At 41.7% G+C, this 18,751-nt stretch overlaps 1 protein-coding gene and 1 pseudogene across 1 annotated transcript in view; both read left to right on the top strand.

Annotated features, from left to right (window-relative positions):
* The window catches only part of LOC105260178 (T-cell surface glycoprotein CD1a-like), a 112,993-nt gene that overhangs the window by 78,341 nt on the left and 15,901 nt on the right, over positions 1-18,751 (top strand). The window lies entirely within an intron of this gene.
* Positions 2,493-6,875, top strand: LOC109495813 (annotated as a pseudogene).

Below are 18,751 nucleotides of genomic sequence, written 5' to 3'. Positions count from 1 at the left end.
TTTTTTTAATGTTTTATTTATTTTTGGCAGAAAGAGACAGAGCATGAGCGGGGAGGGGCAGAGAGAGAGGGAGACACAGAATCTGAAGCAGGCTCCAGGCTCCGAGTTGTTAGCACAGAGCCGGACACAGGGCTTGAACTCACAGATCACAAGATCATGACCTGAGCTGAAGTTGGATGCTCAACTGACTGAGCCTCAGGCACCCCAGAAGCAAGATAATTATTAAACAAACAACCTAACCATACAACTAAAGGAGCTAGGAAAAGGACAAATAAAAACAAAAAGCAGTGGAAGAAAGGAAAAAGATAAAGATTAGAACAGAAATAAAGATATAGAAGAAAAAACACAGAAGAACAGTTCAATGAAACCAGGAGGTGGTCTTTTAAAAGATCAAAAATTGATAAAAATGTAGCCAGATTCATTAAAAAAAGCAAGCAATAGAGCAAACTCAAATAAACAAAATCAGAAATGAAGAGGGGAAACAATAACTGACACCACTGAAATACAAGGGATTTTAAGAGAATTTTATGAAAAATTAGAGGCCTCCAACTGGACAACCTATAAGTAATGGATAGATTCCTAGAAACACATAATCACCCCAAATGAAGTGGGAATAAATAGAAAATTTGAGCAGACCAGTTACCAGCAATGAAATTGAATCAGTAGAGAGAAAATTCTGAACAAACAAAAGTCCAGGAACAACAGCTTCACAGGAAAATTCTACCAAAAATTTAAAGAAGAAATAATATCTATTCTTCTCAACTATTCCACAAAATAAGAGAGGAAGAAAAGCTTCCAAATTCATTCCATGAAGCCAGCATTATCCTGATACCAAAAGCAGTTAAAGACACTACAAAAAGAGAACTACAGACCAATACTTCTGATGAACAAAGATCCAAAATCCATCACAAAATATTAGCAAACCAAATCCAACAATATATTAAAAATTCATTCCTCATGATCACGTGAAATTTATTCTTGCTGTACAAGTGTCATTCAGTATTCACTAATGAATCAACACGATATATGACATCATGAGAAAGGATAAAAACTGTATGATCATTTCAATAAATGCAGAAAAAGCATCTGACGCAGTACATCTATTGATGATAAAATCCTTCAACAACATAGATGTAGATGTAACCTAACTCAACATAATAAATATCATGTATAACAAACCCACAGCTAACATCATACTTAATGGTGAAAAATTGAGAGCATTTCCCCTAAAGTCAGCAAGAAGATAAGGATGTCCACTCTCCACTGTCACCACTTTTATTCAACATAATAGTGGAAGTGTCAGCCACAGCAGTCACACAAGAGAAAGACTAAAAGGCATCCAAATTGGCCAAGAAGAAGAAAAATATTCACGATTTGCAGATGACACAATACTATATATATAGAAACCCTAAAGACTCTTCCCCCAAACAACCAGAACCAATACATGAATTCAGTAAGGTCATGGGATACAAAATCAGTATGGGGAAGTCCTTTGCATTTCTATACAAAGATAATGAAGCAGCAGAAAGAGAAATTAAGCAAACCATCCCATTTACAGTTGCACCAAAAATAATAACATATCTAGAAATACACTTAGCCAAAGAGGTGAAAGACCTGTACTCTGAAAACTATAACACATTGATGAAACAATTGAAGGTAACACAAAGAAAGGGAAAGATATTCCAGGCTCATGGAATGGAAAAACAAATATTGGGAACATGGCTATACTATGCAAAGCAACCTACAGATTTAATGCAATGCTTCTCAAAATACCAACAGCATTTTTCACAAAACTGAAACAAGCAATCCTAAATTTGTATGCAAGCACCAAAGATTCTGAATGGCCAAAACAATCTTGGGGGAAAAAAAAAACAAAGCTGGGGGAATCACGATTCCACATTTCAAGTTAGTCTACAAAGCTGTAAGCAAAACAGTATGGTACTGGCACAAAAGTAGACACAGAGAACAATGGAAGAGACTAGAGAGCCCAGAAATAAACTGACGATCTTGTGGTCAATTAATCTTTGACAAAGGAGACAAGAATATGCAGTGGGAAAAAGAAAGTCTCTTTAACAAAAGGTGTTGGGAAAATGGGACAGCCACATGTAAAAGATAGAAACTAGACCACTTTCTTATACCATACTGTAAGACTTGAAATCATACACATCCTAGGAAAATCCAGGCAGTAATGTCTCTGACATTATACACAGAAACTTATTTCTAACTTATTATGTCTCTGGAAGTGGGGGAAACCAAAAGAAAAATAAGCTATGGAAACTACATCAAGATAAAAAGCTTCTGCACAGCAAAGGAAGCAATCAACAAAACTAAAAGGCAGCCTATGGAATGGGAGAAGGTATTAACAAATAACATGTTTGATAAAGGATTAGTATCCAAAATATATCATGAACTTGTACAACTCAACAGCAAAAGGACAAATAATCAGAAGACATAAATAGAAGTTTCTCTGAAGAAGGAATCCAGATGGCCAACAGACATTTGAAAATATGCTCAACATCACTGATCACCAGGGAAATGCAAATCAAAACCACAATGAGATGTCACCTCACACCAGTATTCATAGATGTTTCAGTGTCCTGTGGTCTCACTGATGGCAACTGATTCTCCCCTAAAAACATTGGTGAATTGGTGGTTGTTGATACTGTTACACAGGCAATCAAGGGACATCTGGAAAAGCAAATAGAACAAGTATTAAGAGAAACCCATGGACTCAAAATGGTGCCTTGGGCCAGACCAATTTCCCAATCCTTGTTTAACTTAACCTAACTGCAGTTCCAACCTCCCCCAGAAATGTAAGTCTTCCCCCGTCAGTGAGGAATTCTCTGTTCATCACAAGTGAGGTCCTCTCTCACATGGACCCTCTCTATCCCGCAAGAAGGCGAGATTATTTGCATGATTAGACTCCTGTCCCCCCAGTTAAGGGAAGGTGACCTTCAAATCAAGCTGCTTCATTTTGTATTTGAACACAGACAGTGAGAAGTCAGAGATGTGAATGGGTTGCAGAAGGGGTAAGACAGGCAAGGAAGTCCATGGGGAGTGACCCAAGGGCACGAGGGACAGGGTGACAGCAGGGTCCAGGGTTGGGTGCTGGGGAGTCGTGTGTCTTCATGGGTTACTGTCTGGATGAGGAGAAAAGGCATGAGAGGTAGGGTCCCTTTTCCATGCCACATGGACTTGTTCCCCAGCCTGAACAGGGCCTGAATCAGGGCCTCAGGGAGCAGGATGGAGGCTGGAAGCCGAGAGGAGGGTCAGACCCGGAGGGGAAGTGAGAGTCTGAGTAGGTGTCCAGGGTTGAGGGCGGAGACTCAGGGCAGGCGTGTGTGTTGAGAAGGAAGTCAGAAGAGAGGGGCTGCGTGTGGGGAGGTTTGTGAGAACAGACACCAAAGACCCACTTTCGGAGAGAAAGAAAGCACATCTGCACATAAGATGTTGTTTCTGCAAATGGCGTTGCTCACAGTTCTTGTCCCAGGTGGTGACAGTGACGATGGTGAGGACGGTGGTCCTGCTCAGTGGGTGTAAAGTGTGCATGCGCACATACGCATACCTGTGTGTGTTCGTATGTGTCCTGTGTGTTTTTGTGGGTGCACATGTGTGTCTGCACGTGTACATGTGCTTGTGTGTCTGCATGGGTGTGTAAGTACGTAGGAGTATGTGCATATAGGTGCCTGTTTGTGTCTCGGTGTGTCTGCATGTGTCTATACATCTTTTTGTATATGTGTGTATGTTTGTGCATACATATGTGACTCTGTGTGTGTGTACATATGTGCATTTGTGTCTGTGCATGTGGGCACACAGGGTGTGGGTTCCTAGCATCTGGGGAGTGAGTGGTATCAGCCTGGCTCCTTCCTGAGCACCCCTGACCCCAAGACCCTCTACTTTTCTGAACAATTGGGTACGAAACCTGGGACTCTGGGGCAGCACATGTCTCCTGAGAGAAGTATGGCTCCCTGTCCTCTAGATTTTTGGGCCCCTCCCTGGCAACTTTCTTTGGCATTCTCTCTCCTTCCCAATGTCTATCTGTTCTTCTGGCACAGACTTCCAAGAGCCAATCTCTTTTCGAACGATCCTGACAACATCCTTTTGCAACCATTCGTGGACACAGAATCAGGGCTCAGCTTGGCTGGATGAACTGCAGACTCGTGGCTGGGACAGCAAGACGGGCGCTTTCAGTTTTCTGCGGCCATAGTCCAGGGGAAACTTCAGCAATGAGGAGCTAATGGAACAAGAAAAGTCATTTCACACATTCTGCACGAGATTTCCTCTGATATTTCAGGACCATGCCAGTCAATGGCAGCTTGAATGTGAGCTCGGGTCCCTCAGGACACGTGGGATGGAGGTGGCCTGTGTGTGTCCCCATGAATTCCTTCTTCCTCTAGGAAAGAGCCTCCCCTGGCTGCTGAACCTCTCGACTCCCCATCATAAAACACAATCACACCCGTGTGTTCAGGAGGCAGAAGCCAGACCCCGAACTTGAAAAGCTTCACGCCTTCTGCTATTTCCCCTCCTCTCCTTGACATCAGGCTGTGTTCTCCTGTCTCTCACCAGAGTCTCCCATGACCACCCCATTCCCTGGCCTCCAGCCAGAGACTCTCCTCTTCCTCACTCTGTGACTGATCCTTGAAATGTGCTTTTCTCCCCACTCAGTCCCATCAGAGACATTTGTCTGTCTATGTGGTCCCTCTGCCCACTGCCTTCCCCTCACCCTTGATGACTTTATCACAGCTCCCCTGTGGAGCCCTTCCTTGTTCTCTGCCCACATCCTTCCTGTTTCTCCTCCAGCATGTGTTCCTTTCTCAGTAATTTACCTTTCTTCTGCCTCCAGTGACCACCACTTCCCCTCTGTCTGAGTCCCCACTCAAACCAAAATTGTTCCATTCTGTCCAATGCCCTCAACTTCTCCTCTGCTTCCTCCGTCCTTTGCTTCCACTCATCTCCTTTCATCTCTTTCCCTCTCCATTTCCTGTAACTCACATTCTCTCTTCCCAGGTCCCTTTCAGGTACAGCTGGCAAGAGGCTGCGATTCTCACTTTGGAGAGGCATCAGCAGGGTTCATGCAGATTGTGTATCAAGGATCAGACCTCGTGAGCTTCCAGAACACGTCATGGTGGCCATCTCCAAAGGGAGGAAGGAGAGCTCAGCAGGTCTCCAAACTATTCAATCAGTACCATGTGGTCAACTTATGAATACAAGCAAATATTAATGACATCTGCCCCCGTTTCCTCTTGGGTCTTCTTGAGGCAGGGAAGGCAGACCTTCAGCGACAAGGTCAGTCCTGCTCCCTCTCTCCAAGCATTATCTCTCCGTGCACTCATAAATTTGCACCATATTCTCAAATTTGGTGGAGTAGGGGCCAAGAGGGTCAGGGGATGATGGTGACAGGTTCCTAGAGGTGGAAAGATGTGTATTTCTAATGTGATGTGAAGACGTACACTCTCAGTCTGAGAATGCCTTCCTGTCTCTGCAGTGAGGCCAGAGGCCTGGCTGTCCCCTGGCCCAAGTCCGGGGCCTGGCCATCTGCTCCTCATGTGCCACGTCTCTGGCTTCTACCCAAAGCCAGTTTGGGTGACGTGGATGCGGGGTGAGGAGGAGCACCAGGGACCCCGGCGAGGTGACATCTTGCCCCATGCTGATGGGACATGGTATCTTCAGACATCCTTGGATGTGGGAGCCAGAGAGGCAGCTGGCCTGTCTTGCCGAGTGAGACACAGCAGTCTAGGAGGCCAGGACGTGGTCCTCTACTGGGGTGAGAAAGGGTAGGGGTCCAGCTGGGAAAAGGGGTGGGTGGTCCTGAAGCAGAACAGGAGGGTGAGATGAAACATTTGGGATTCTAGGGACCGCAGATCATAAAGGACATAAAATTAATAACGCAAGAAATGGAGAGCTGAAGGTGAGGATCCTACAGATGTGGGAGGAAGCAGAGTGTTTGGTGAAGTGTCCATCTCTGAGCAGGGATGGGAAACGAGAAGGAGGAAGGGTGGTTGGTGAGGCAGAGGGTGACAGGAGCAAAAAGGACCAGGAAGGTGCGGTTGAACCCAAGATGGATGGGAATTGACACCGTCTGCACCAAACCCACAGAGCAGCACCGCCCCGTGGGCTTGGTCTTCCTGGAGGTGGTCGTGCCCCTGGTGCTTCTGGCAGGTCTTGTGTTCTGGCTCTGGAAGCGTCGGTAAGTCTGGAACCACCTTTGTGCTCTTTCCCATGTGTCTCCTTACCTTCCTCTGTGTCCTCAGCCCTCCACCTCCCCGTGCCCCTCTCCCTGCTGTCCTCACCTACACCTGCTGCAGAGCAATTTCCAATTTGATCTTCCCAGGAAAACACACTGGAGACATCGGTTCACTGGCCTCCCTTTGGAGTCAGATCCCGGCAGCCCAGGGGTCAGGACTTACTTAAACCCAGCTCAGTGGTGATGGATTTGCAAGTCTCTGTGCGCAACTTTTGTCTTTTCTCTCTGCTCAATGATGGGTTGTCAAGATGAGTTAAGTGTAATTTAGCAGGATTTCTTGTTCTGACCTGATTCTGGGGCTTAAATCTCTAATTTATCTCACAGTAAGATGAAGTCCGAGTACCTCCATGGGTCACAGGCATCTGTGTCACTTCCTCCAGGGAGCCTTCCCTCATCCACAAGAGGAAGTGGTCTCTGCCTGGTGTGAATTTCTGCCACTCTAACCTGTACTGTGGATAATCTGCACCTCACTTCCCATCCTTCTTGCCCCACACTTACATCCTTTTTCCCTTCCAATTCCTAGGTCTCTTGAGTGCAAAGCCCGTGTCTTTCTAATATTTGTATCCTTGGCAAGGAATCTCACCTGCAGGGCATATGTCCTCAATAAAAGTCTGTGTTGAATTTATGCCAACTTCATAGTTTTTTCTTTTTTGCTTCCTGTCGTGTTTGTAGTAGTTGAGACGTTTGATGTTCTTCTTGTTAAAAGTCTTCTCTCACTTTGCCTGGAGACTTGACACTCTCATTGTTCCTTGGGAACATCTGTGAGCCTCTGAGGAAAACACAGTTTTGTTTGTGAACAGTCTTATTGTTTAAATACAGACACCTGTTGGAGTGGACCTGTTGTGGATAAAAGGAGGAGGGCACATGCAGGTCCTGGCTGTTTGAGGCCCTCAGGACAGCAGCAGAGATGTCACCCTGGGGCTTGTTGGCAATATAGGGGCTTGGCCTCAGCTGAGGTTCCCTGCATCACAATTTGCATTTTAGCAAAACCAGCAGGGGATCCACAGGTGCATAAATGTGGTGCCTGAGAGGTAGCAGTGGGAGCGCGTCCCCGGAGGGAAACGAGTGGGTCCAGAAAAGCCAGTAAGAGTGTTGTCCTCAGGAATGAACGGGAGTCCGGCAGGGAGAGGGCATACAGAGCATCCTCACATTGGTGGCTGCTGTGTCCCAGTCCCTGAGGACATGGAATCAGCCACAGTGAGCTGTTGCTCCTGGAGTTAATAGGGGGTTGGGATCATGGGAGCCTCTGCCTGCAACACTTGCTCACTGATGAATACACTGATGAATACAGCCTTGTTTCCTGTGTGTTTTTGATTAAAGACACCTTATTTTACACACACACACACACACACACACACACATCCAAATAATTTATTGTATGTTGCATTTCCCTATCCTGAAATACCAGCTCAGAACTGTGACATTTCCAGGCCGGGTTACTTTGATCCCCAGTGTCTTTGGCTTTCAACTTCACAACTGTGCTACCCATGATGCCTTTAGAAACAGCTAGAAATCATCATCATCATCTCATGAATCCTCATATTGAGCTCTTTCCCCCTCTTTTCCGTGGCATTATCATAACATCCTAGATGTTCCTTTAACATTTTCTTAGGTGGCTCCACATAGACATCAAGAATTTCCTTTTCCTGGATTTACCGCATTGTTGATTCATTACCACTGAACTCAAAGGCAAAGGAGTCTGCATCGCGAGCCTGAGCAGGACCTACCTGCACAGTAGTTTTGTCAGTGAGGCTCATCTCACCTTCTTGCGCTTAGGAACACCAGTCAGCCCTGCAGCTCTGGGCTTCAGGGCCTTTTGAAACACTGAAATCGCCAGGAAAGTGCATGTAAATGCAGAAAATGTGGCACCAAATAGACACTGAAAAGGACACGTGTTTACAGTGTGGGACTTACCATGGAAATGCAGAGCAGCAACTTGTTCAGCCTCACAGGACACATGCGATGGGTGACACATGTCAGAGCACTCTCCCTGCCATCATGAACAGCAGTGAGCTGGTGGATCTGGGGGTTACAAATCAATGTCACTAGGTGGGTCCATTAGCACAGACAGCCTAGGATAATTGATTATTTCAATGGCAGTGCTAGTGGAGATGTCCATGGTTAGATTTCAGTTACTCTAGTTTTTTTTTAATTTTTCATTTTAATACATTTTACTTTTTTTTAATTAAAAAAAAATTTTTATTTGATTTATTTTTTTAATTTACGTCCAAGTTAGTTAGCACATGGTGCAATAATGATTTCAGGAGTAAATTCCTTAATGTTCCTTGTCCATTTTGCCCATCCCCCATCCACAACCCCCCCATCAACAATCTTTTTATTCTCTGTATTTAAGAGTCTCTTATGTTTTGTCCCCTTCCCTGTTTTTATATTATTTTTGTTTCCCTTCCCTTCAGTTCATCTGTTTTGTCTCTTAAAGTCCTCATATGAGTGAAGTCATATGGTATTTGTCTTTCTCTGACTAATTTCACTTAGCATAATATCCCCTAGTTCCATCCACGTAGTTGTGAATGGCAAGATTTCATTCTTTTAGATTGCTGAGTAATACTCCATTGTATATATACACCACATCTTCTTTACTCATTCATCCATCAGTGAAGATTTGACCTCTTTCCATACTTTGGCTGTTGTTGATAGCACTCCTGTAAACACTGTGGTGCATGTGCCCCTTTGAAACAGCCCATCTGTATCCCTTGGATAAATGCCTACTAGTGTAATTGCTGGGTTGTAGGGCAGTTGTATTTTTAATTTTTTGCAGAACCTCCATACTGTTTTCCAGAGTGGCTGCACCAGCTGCATTCCCACCAACAATGCAAAAGAGATCCTCTTTCTCTGCATCCTTGCCAAAATCTGTTGTTGCCTGAGTTGTTAATGTTAGCCATTCTGACTGGTGTGAGGTGGTAACTCACTGTGGTTTTGATTTGTATTTCCCTGATGATGAGTGATATCGAGCATATTTTCATGTGTCGGTTGGCCATCTGGATGTCTTCTTTGGAGAAGTGTCTATTCATGTCTATTGCCCATTTCTTCAATGGATTATTTGGTTTTGGGTGTTGAGTTTGATAAGTTCTTTGATTTTGGATCCTAACCCTTTATCTGATATGTCATTTGCAAATATCTTCTCCCATTTCATCGGTTGCCTTTTAGTCTTGCTGATTGTTTCCTTTGCTGTGCAGAAGCTTTTTATTTTGATGAGCTCCCAAAAGTTCATTTTTGCTTTTGTTTCCCTTGCCTCCGGACACGTGTTGAGTAAGAAGTTGCTGCAGCCGAGGTCAGAGAGGTTTTTGCCTGCTTTCTTCTCTAGTATTTTGATGGCTTCCTATTTTACACTTAGGTGTTTCATCCATCTTGAGTTTATTTTTTTGTGTGGAGTAAGAAAGTGGTTCAGGTTCATTTTTCTGCATGTCACTATACAGTCTTCCCAGCACTTCAGCCTCTTGCTGAAGAGACTGTCTTTATTCCATTGAATATTCCTTCCTGCTTTGTCAAAGATTTGTGGGGCCATACGTTTGTGGGTCCATTTCTGGGTACTAGATTCTGTTCCCATTGATCTGAGTGTCTGTTCTTGTGCCAGTACCATACTGTCTTGATATTACAGCTTTATAATACAGCCTGAAGTCTGGGATTGTGATGCCTCCTGTGTTGGTTTTCTTTTACAAGACTGCTTTGGCTATTTGGGGTCTTTTCTTGTTCCATACGAATTTTAGAATTGTTTGTTCTAGCTCTGCGAAGAGTGCTGGTGTTATTTTGATAGGTATTGCATTGAATATGTAGATTGTTTTGGATAGTATTTACATTTTTATATTTGTTCTTCCTATCCAGGAGCATGGAATCTTTTCCCATTTTTTTTGTGTGTCTTCTTCAATTTCTTTCATAAGCTGTCTATAGTTTTCAGTGCATAGATTTGTCACCTCTTTGGTTAGATTCATTCCTAGGTATTTTATGGTTTCTGGTGCAATTGTAAATGGGATCAATTCCTTGATTTCTCTTTCTGTTGCTTCATTATTGGTGTATAAGAATGCAACCGATTTCTGTGCATTGATTTGATATATTGCCACTTTGCTAAATTCATGGATCAGTTCTAGCAGTTTTTTGGTGGAATCTTTTGGGTTTTCCATATAGAGTATAGTATTATGTCATCTGTGGAGAGTGAAAGTTTGACTTCCTCCTGGCTGATTTTTGATGCCTTTTATTTCCTTGTGTTGTCTGATTGCTGAGGCTAAGACTTCCAATACTGTGTTGAATAACAGTGGCGAGAGTGAACATCCCTGTCTTGTTCCTGACCTTAGGGGGAAAGCTCTCAGTTTTTCCCCATTGAGGATGATATATGGGTCTTTCGTATATGGCTTTTATGATCTCGAGGTATGATCCTTCTATCCCTACTTTCTTAAGAGTTTTTATCAAGAAAGGATGCTGTATTTTGTCCAATGCTTTCTCTGCATCTATTGAGAGGATTATGTAGTTCTTGTTCTTCTTTTTACTGATGTGATAAACCACATTGATTGTTTTGTGGATATTGAACCAGCCCTGCATCCCAGGTATAAATCCCACTTGGTCGTGGTGAAAATTTGTTTTTAATGTATTGTTGGATCCCGTTGGCTAATATCTTGCTGAGGATTTTTGTATCCATGTTCATCGGGGAAATTGGTGTATATTTCTCCTTTTTCGTGGGGTCTCTTTCTGGTTTTGGAATTAAGGTAATGCTGGCTTCATAGAAAGAGTTTGGAAGTTTTCCTTCCATTTCTATTTTTTGGAACAGCTTCAAGAGAATAGGTGTTAACTCTTCCTTAAATGTTTGGTAGAATTCCCCTGGAAAGCCATCTGGCCCTGGACTCTTGTTTTTTGGCAGATTTTGGATTACTAATTTGATTTCCTTACTGGTTATGGGTCTGTTCAAATTTTCTATTTCTTCCTATTTCAGTTTTGGTAGTTTATATATTTCTAGGAATTTGTCTATTTCTTCCAGATTGCCCATTTTATTGGCATATAGTTGCTCAAAATATTCTCTTATTACTGTTTTAATTTCTGCTGTGTTGGTTGTGATCTCTCCTCTTTCATTCTTGATTTTATTCATTTGGGTCCTTTCCTTTTTCTTGTTGATCAAAGTGGCTAGTGGTTTATCAATTCTGTTAATTCTTTCAAAGAACCAGCTTCTGGTTTCATTGATCTCTTCTACTGTTTTGTTGTTGTTCTTGTTGTGTTGTTTTGTTTTTGTTTTTTGTGAATTTTTTTGTTTGTTTTTTGGTTTTGATAGTGTTGATTTCTGCTCTAATCTTTATTATTTCCTGTCTTCTGCTGGTTTTGGGTTTTATTTGCTGTTCTTTTTCCAGCTTTTAAAGGTGTAAGGTTAGATTGTGTATCTGAGACCTTTCTTCCTTCTTTATGAAGGCCTGGATTGCTATATACCTCCCTCTTATGGCAGCCTTTGCTGTGTCCTAGAGGTTTTGGGCTGTGGTGTTATCATTTTCATTGGCTTCTATGTACTTTTTAATTTCCTCTTTAACTTCTTGGTTAGCCTATTCATTCTTCAGTAGAATGTTCTTTAGTCTCCAAGTATTTGCTATCTTTCCAAATGTTTTCTTATGGTTGATTTTGAGTTTCATAGTGTTGTGGTCTGAAAATATGCATGGTATAATCTTGATCTCTTTGTACTTGTTGAGGGCTGATTTGTGTCCCAGTATGTGATCTACTCTGGAGAATGTTCCATGTGCACTGGAGAAGAATGCATATTCTGTTGCTTTAGGATGAAATGTTCTGAATATATCTGTTATGTCCATCTGGTCCAGTGTGTCATTCAAAGCCATTGTTTCCTTGTTGATTTTCTGTTTAGATGATCTGTCCATTGCTTTAAGTGGGGTGTTGAAGTCCCCTACTTTTATGGTATTATTATTATCAATGAGTTTCTTTATGTTTATAATTAATTGATTTCTATATTTGGGGGCTAACTCATTTGGTACATAAATGTTTACAATTGTTAGGTCTTCCTGGAGGATAGTCCCCTTAATTATGATATAATGCCCTTCTTCATCTCTTGTTACAGTCTTTATTTTGAAGTCTAGATTGTCTGATATAAGTATGGCTACTCTGGCTTTCTTTTGACAATCATTAGCAGGATAGATGGTTCTCCATCCCCTTACTTTCAATCTGAAGGTGTCTTTAGGTCTAAAGTGGGTCTCTTGTAAACAGCATATAGATGGATCATGTTTTCTTATCCATTCTGTTACTCTATGTTTTTTTATTGGAGCATTTAGTCCAATGACGTTTAGAGCGAGTACTGAAAGATATGAGTTTATTGCCATTATGTTTCTTCTTGTAGTGTTCGAGTTTCTGGTGGTGTTTTCTGTCCTTTCTAGTCTTTGTTGCTTTTGGTCTTTTATTCCCCCTGTCTTTTCTCCTCTCAGAGAGTCCCCCTTAAAATATCTTGTAGGGCTGGTTTAGTGGTCACAAACTCCTTTAATTTTTGCTTGGGAAACGTTTAATCTCTCCTTCTATTTTGAATGACAGCCTTTCTGGATAAAGAATTCTTGGCTGCATATTTTTCTGATTTGGCACATTGAATATATCCTGCCACTCCTTTCTGGCCTGCCAAGTTTCTGTGGATAGGTCTGCTGCAAACCTGATCTGTCTTACCTTGTAGGTTAAGGACATTTTTCCCTTGCTGCTTTCATGATTCTTTCCTTGCTTGAGTATTTTGTGAATTTGACTATGATGTTCTTTGTTGATGGTTGGTTTTTGTTGAATCCAATGGGGGTCCTCTGTGTTTCCTGGATTTTGATGTCTGTGTCTTTCCCCAGGTTAGGAAAGTTTTCCACTCTTATTTGCTCACATAACCCTTCTAACCCCTTTTCCCTCTCTTCATCTTCTGGGACCCCTATGATTCTATTGCTCCTTTTAATGAGTCACTGATTTTTTTAATTATTAAATCATGCTCCTTTGTCTTAGTCTCCCTCTTTTTTTGTCTTCATCATTCTCCACAAGTTTGTCCTCTATATCACTGATTCTCTGTTCTGCCTCATCCATCCTTGCATCTGTGGCATACATTTGAGATTGCAGCTCAGTTGTAGCATTTTTATTTCATTCTGACTAGTTTTTACTTCTTTTATCTCCACAGTGAGGGATTCTAATTTATTTTTAGCCCCAGCTAGTATTCTTATTATCGTGATTCTAAATTCAAGTTCAGACATCTTGCTTGTATCTGTGTTGATTAAGTCCCTGGCTGTCACTTCTTCCTGTTCTTTCTTTTGGAGTGAATTCCTTTGTTTCATCATTTTGAAGGGAGGAAAGAAATTGATAAGGTAAAAAAAATTAAAATTAAAAAATTAAAAACAACACACACACACACATCAAATAAATGATGCTAGATTCTAGGTGTGTTTTGGTCTGGTTAATGAAACTAGTTTGATAGATTAGAGAAAAAAGGAGGAAAAAAGAAAAACCTTTGAAAATTTGAGAAAATGAATACAATGAAACAGAATAACATGAAATGATGGAAGTAAGATGGAATATAAAAATTTTACAAAAAAGTAAAGAATATAGTAGAAAAAATATAGGAAAATATTTTTAATAAAAATTGAAAATAAAAATAGATTTTTCTCTTTCTGTATTCAAGAAAAAGAGAAGTAATGAAAAAGAATACAAAAGAAAGAAAATTGAATAAATGGACCAGTGAACAGACTGAAATACGATTGAAATTACATCAGTTTCCCCTAGAAGTCAAACTATGAAGCACTTTATAGTCCATACACTAAGCAAGCAGAGAGGTTTCTGGTGTTCCTGAAGAGCAACATTGGCCCACTTGGGTGGGGCCTAGTGTATCAGCTGTGTTTTTCACTAGATGGCACTGCTTAGCTTACTGGGGTGGATTGTTGTGGTGCTTGTAGGTGTGTATGTGCATGCGCAGAAGGGGTGAAAATGGAGTCACCCAGCTACCCAGTGCTCTCCCCTACTAGCAATCTTGCTCCTGTCCTTTGTCTCTGGTTTCCATCCACTCCCCACTTTTACACTGTCTGTGACCAAGCCACTAGTTTACCAGGTGGCACTTCTCTCCTGAGTTTTATCTCAGATGTGGCTGTTTCCCCACCCCTCACTTCTGAGGGACTGCAGCTTTGACCCATCCAGATCGTCTGCAGGAGGGTCTCACCAAGCAATGGCTGGGTGCCGGCCATGCCCAGGAACATTTGTGGGACGGTGCTGCTGTTGATGCCCAGAGACTGCAGCTGGGCGCCAGCCCACCCCAGAAAAAGTTCACACGATCGTACAGCAGCAGCATTTCAGAGATTATGGAGAATCACAACACACATCTGGCACCAGGCTTCACCCTTAATGACCTTGTTCCAGCACCAGTGAATGTGGTTGTTCTCTGGGGTCTGCTGGGACTGGGTGGCCACACAACCTCTACCAAATGTCCTTTCAGCAGTGGAACCACTTCTCCCCATGTGGCCCAAGAACCTTCCAGGCCCCACTCTGCTCCTGGAGATTTGCCCTTCCCACCAGAGCACTGCCAGGTATTGAGCTGAAGAGTTTCAGACTCTGAGATCTCCCTGTTTATAGAGTGTTAATGGAATTTAAACCCTCTCCTTTCTCCTTTCTCCCTTTTTAGTTCAGTCCCTGCGACTGTTTCCACTTTTCCACTTTCCCTCCAGCTGCTTTTGGTGGGGCGCTTTTCCCGAACTCTCCCTCCATCTCCGTCTTCTCTCCTCAAGCAAAAATAGCTCCCTGCCCTCCACGGCTTCTCTCTCCCCCAGTTCACCTCTCCGCGCCGTGAACCTGATGAGTTCTGTGGTGCAGGGTGCAGATTGTTGCGTTGATCCTCAAATCAGTTTTCTAGGTGTGCAGGATGGTTTAGTGTTGATCTGGCTGTATTTCATGGATGTGAGATGCAAAAAACCTTCCATGCTGTTCTGCCATCTTGGCTCCTCCTCCAGTTGGTTCTTTGCAGCATTCTATGATCAGTAGATTTGGTATGTGAGACAAGTTTGTGCTGGTCTTCTGGGATTGGACCGGTTTTGCTGATTCTCTGGAGGACTTGCCCTAGTGGAGATGTACCTGCAGGGTGCAGTGGAGGGGGTTTGGTGTAAGAGGCTCCAACCTCCACTTGATGGTGCTATTTTGCTCACTGAGGTCAATCATGCTGGGGGAGGGTGGGAATGGCATTAATCTGCTCTCTCGTCCCCAGAAAGGGAAGCTCAAGCCTGCCGCTCCTTGGCAAGCCCGCACAGAAGAGCAAATAATCACCCATCTTGGGTCACGAGCTTCTTCCAGATCCCTGCCTTCACTCTGCCTGCATCCAAGCTGTCTGCCTGCCAGGTGGCTCAGTACTCCTAGGTTTTATCTCAGATGAAGAGCTGTTTCAAAACTCCAAATATTAAAGATACACATGGTTCAGATTCATTCTAACCCTCTGGGAGAGTGTTTTGCTGCTTTTTTGCTGCTTGACAGTTCATCCCAGATATCAGTTGCCTGACAATGCAAGGTTTTGGAGTATATGGTAATGCTCAGCCAAAACCTGGCACCAAGGTTTGCTACCCTAAGCTGCCATCTCTATTTTATGCCAGTGAATAGAGCAGCACATTGGCATCTTCCAGGTCTTTTGTCCCCTACAGGCCATGCCACCTCTCCCAAATGAACTCCAAGCAGGGGAACAGTTTCTCCCCATGTGACCCAGGGGATCCTCAGACCATGCTGCCAGCTTCTGGGTCTCTACCTTTATTCCCCACCAGAGCACATTTAAGCCCACCAAACAGGACACTGGTGATTGTTCTGACCTCCAAAAATTCAGTCTTTGTGTTTCATTGCTTATAAATAATGTGGTAGTCAGTCTGTCTTCTTTTTCCACACAGTGGTTTTGGTGAAAATTTCTTAATGAAAAACACCCTTTGTGTGCATCCACCCTTTCTCTCCCTCCAACTCTCTCTCTCTCTCTCTCTCTCTCTCTCTCTCCCTCTCCTCTTTGCTCTTTCTGTGATCAGGGCTCCCTCCCCTTTTCAGTGTCCACAGTTCTTTTCTCCCCCAAAGCTCCTACCTGCCACATTGTGGCTGTTTTTGAGCTATTGTTGTTCAGTTTTGCTCTCTCAGTACCCAGATCATTTCTTGTGTACTCAAAATGTTTTGATATTCATCTACCTATGTTTGAGCAATGAGGCAAAGTCTCCCCTAGTACTCTGCCAACTTAACTCCCACCTGATAGGGAATTTAAAGTAAGGAAACCATAAGGAAACCATCTGATTTGAGTAAATAATGGAGGGCATCAGTGAGACCCTCAATAAAGGGAGAGAAGATAAAAAAAAGAAAGAATCAGAGAGGAAAAACTCAAGAGATGAAATTAAAAATACATGGATGGAATGAAGAGTAGACCATACGAAGCAGAAGAATGGATCAGCAACTTGGAGGATAAGGTAAATGGAAAGCAATCAAGCTGAGCAGGGGACAGAAAAAATAATACAGAATGAAACTAGATTTATGGAACTCAGAGGCCCAGGCAAGCATAGTAACATTTGCATTATCAGGATCACAGAAGGAGAAAAGAGAGCAAAGGGTCAAAACATTTATTTGAAGAACAAATAGCTGGAGAATTCCCAAATCTGTTGAAGGAAACAGAAATCAAGAATCAGACAGCACAGACAGAACCTTACAAAATTACTATGTCCACACCAAAGGACATAGTAATGAAAATGACAAAGAATCATGATAAGGGAGAATTTTAAAACCAGCAAGAGAAAAGAAGACAGTTGCATACAAAGGAAATCCATAAAGCTATCAGCTGATTTTTCATCAGAAACTTGGCAGACCAGAAGGGAGTGCCATGATATCTTCAAAGTGCAGAAAGAAAAAGACCTCTAAACAAGAATGCTATACCCAGCAATTGAATTGAAGGAGAATTAATGAGTTTCCCAGACAAACAAAAGTTATGGGAATTCATGACCACTAATCCACAATACAAGAAATACTGAAAGGAACTGTGAGTAGTAAGGAAAGGAAAGATCAAAAGGAAAGGAAGCACAAAAGTAGTAAAAATAAGGATATACATAAAAATGAGTCAAAGGACTCACAAAATAAAGGAAGTAAAATATGACACCATATCCCTAAAATGTGGGGAGAGAGAATAAAGAATGATTTCAAAGTTAAGTGACCAATAAGTTAATATTGACTGCTATATACAGAAGATGATATATATAACCTAAATGATAACTACAAATCAAAAATTAATAGTAGGTACTCAAAAAATAAAGAGAAAACAATCCAAGTATATTACTAAAGAACACAACTAATCACAAAAAAAAAAAGAGACCAAGAGGAGAAAGGACCAGAAAATACCTAAACAACAATGAAACAAGTAACAAAATGGGAGTAAGCATATGCCTAACAATAAATACATTGAATATAAGTAGATTAAATGCTGTAATCAAAAGACATAGTGTGATGAGATGGATGAAAAAACAAGTCATATCTCTATACTGACTACAAAAGACTCATTTCAGACCTAAATACACATGTAGATTGAAAAGGAAGGGATGGAGAAACATTTATCCAGCAAATGAATGTGAAATGGAAGCCAAAATAGTGTTTAAAGGAAAAACTGTACCAAGAGACAAAGATGAACACTATGTACTAATAAATCGAATAATGGAACAAGAAATACAGCAGTTGTGAATATTTCTGCCCCCTACATGAAAGCACCCAAATACATAAAGCAGTTAATGGCAAACACAAAGAGAAAATGAACTAGGAACAATGGCTTTGAATGATACATCAAATCTGATAGGTCTAAATGATATATTCAGAACATTCCATCCTAAAACAGCAGAATACATATTCTCTTCAAGTGCACATGAAACATCGTCCAGAACAGACCATATATTACACAATGAAACAAGTCTCAATAAATTCAAGAAGATGAAAATCATACCAAGCATCTTGTTCTGACAGCAACACTATGAAATTAGAAATTAACCACAAGAAAAAAAAATCTGGAAAAAGCATAAAATACATGAAGTGTAAATAACATGGCACTAAGCAATTAATGGATCAGCCCAAGAAATCAAAGAGGAAATAAAATTTCATGGAGACAAATGAAAATGAAAACACAATAGTCCAAAATTTCTGGGATATAGCAAAGGCTGTTTTAAGAGGAAGGTTTATAGCAATACAGGCCTACCTAAAGTAGCAAGAAAAATCTCTAGAAACAACCTAACCTTACAACTAAAGGAGCTCGAAAAAGAAGAAGAAATAAAACCCTTAAGCAGCAGAAGAAAGGAAAGAATAAAGATTAGAACAATTTAAATTATATAGAAAATTTTTTAAAAGGACACAGAAGAACAGATCAATGAAACTAGGAGGTGGTTCTTTCAATAGAACAACACAATTGATAAACATTTTGCCAGGTACATAAAAAAGGAGCGAGTAATAGAGTGAACTCAAACAAAATCAGAAATTCAAGAGGAAAAATAGCAACTGACACAACAGAAGTAAAAAGGGTTTTAAGAGACTATT

The sequence above is a fragment of the Felis catus genome, chromosome F1 (genome assembly GCF_018350175.1).
Source record: "Felis catus isolate Fca126 chromosome F1, F.catus_Fca126_mat1.0, whole genome shotgun sequence".
NCBI classification, from domain to species: Eukaryota; Metazoa; Chordata; class Mammalia; order Carnivora; family Felidae; genus Felis; species Felis catus.
This window is presented reverse-complemented; position numbering and strand designations above follow the sequence as displayed.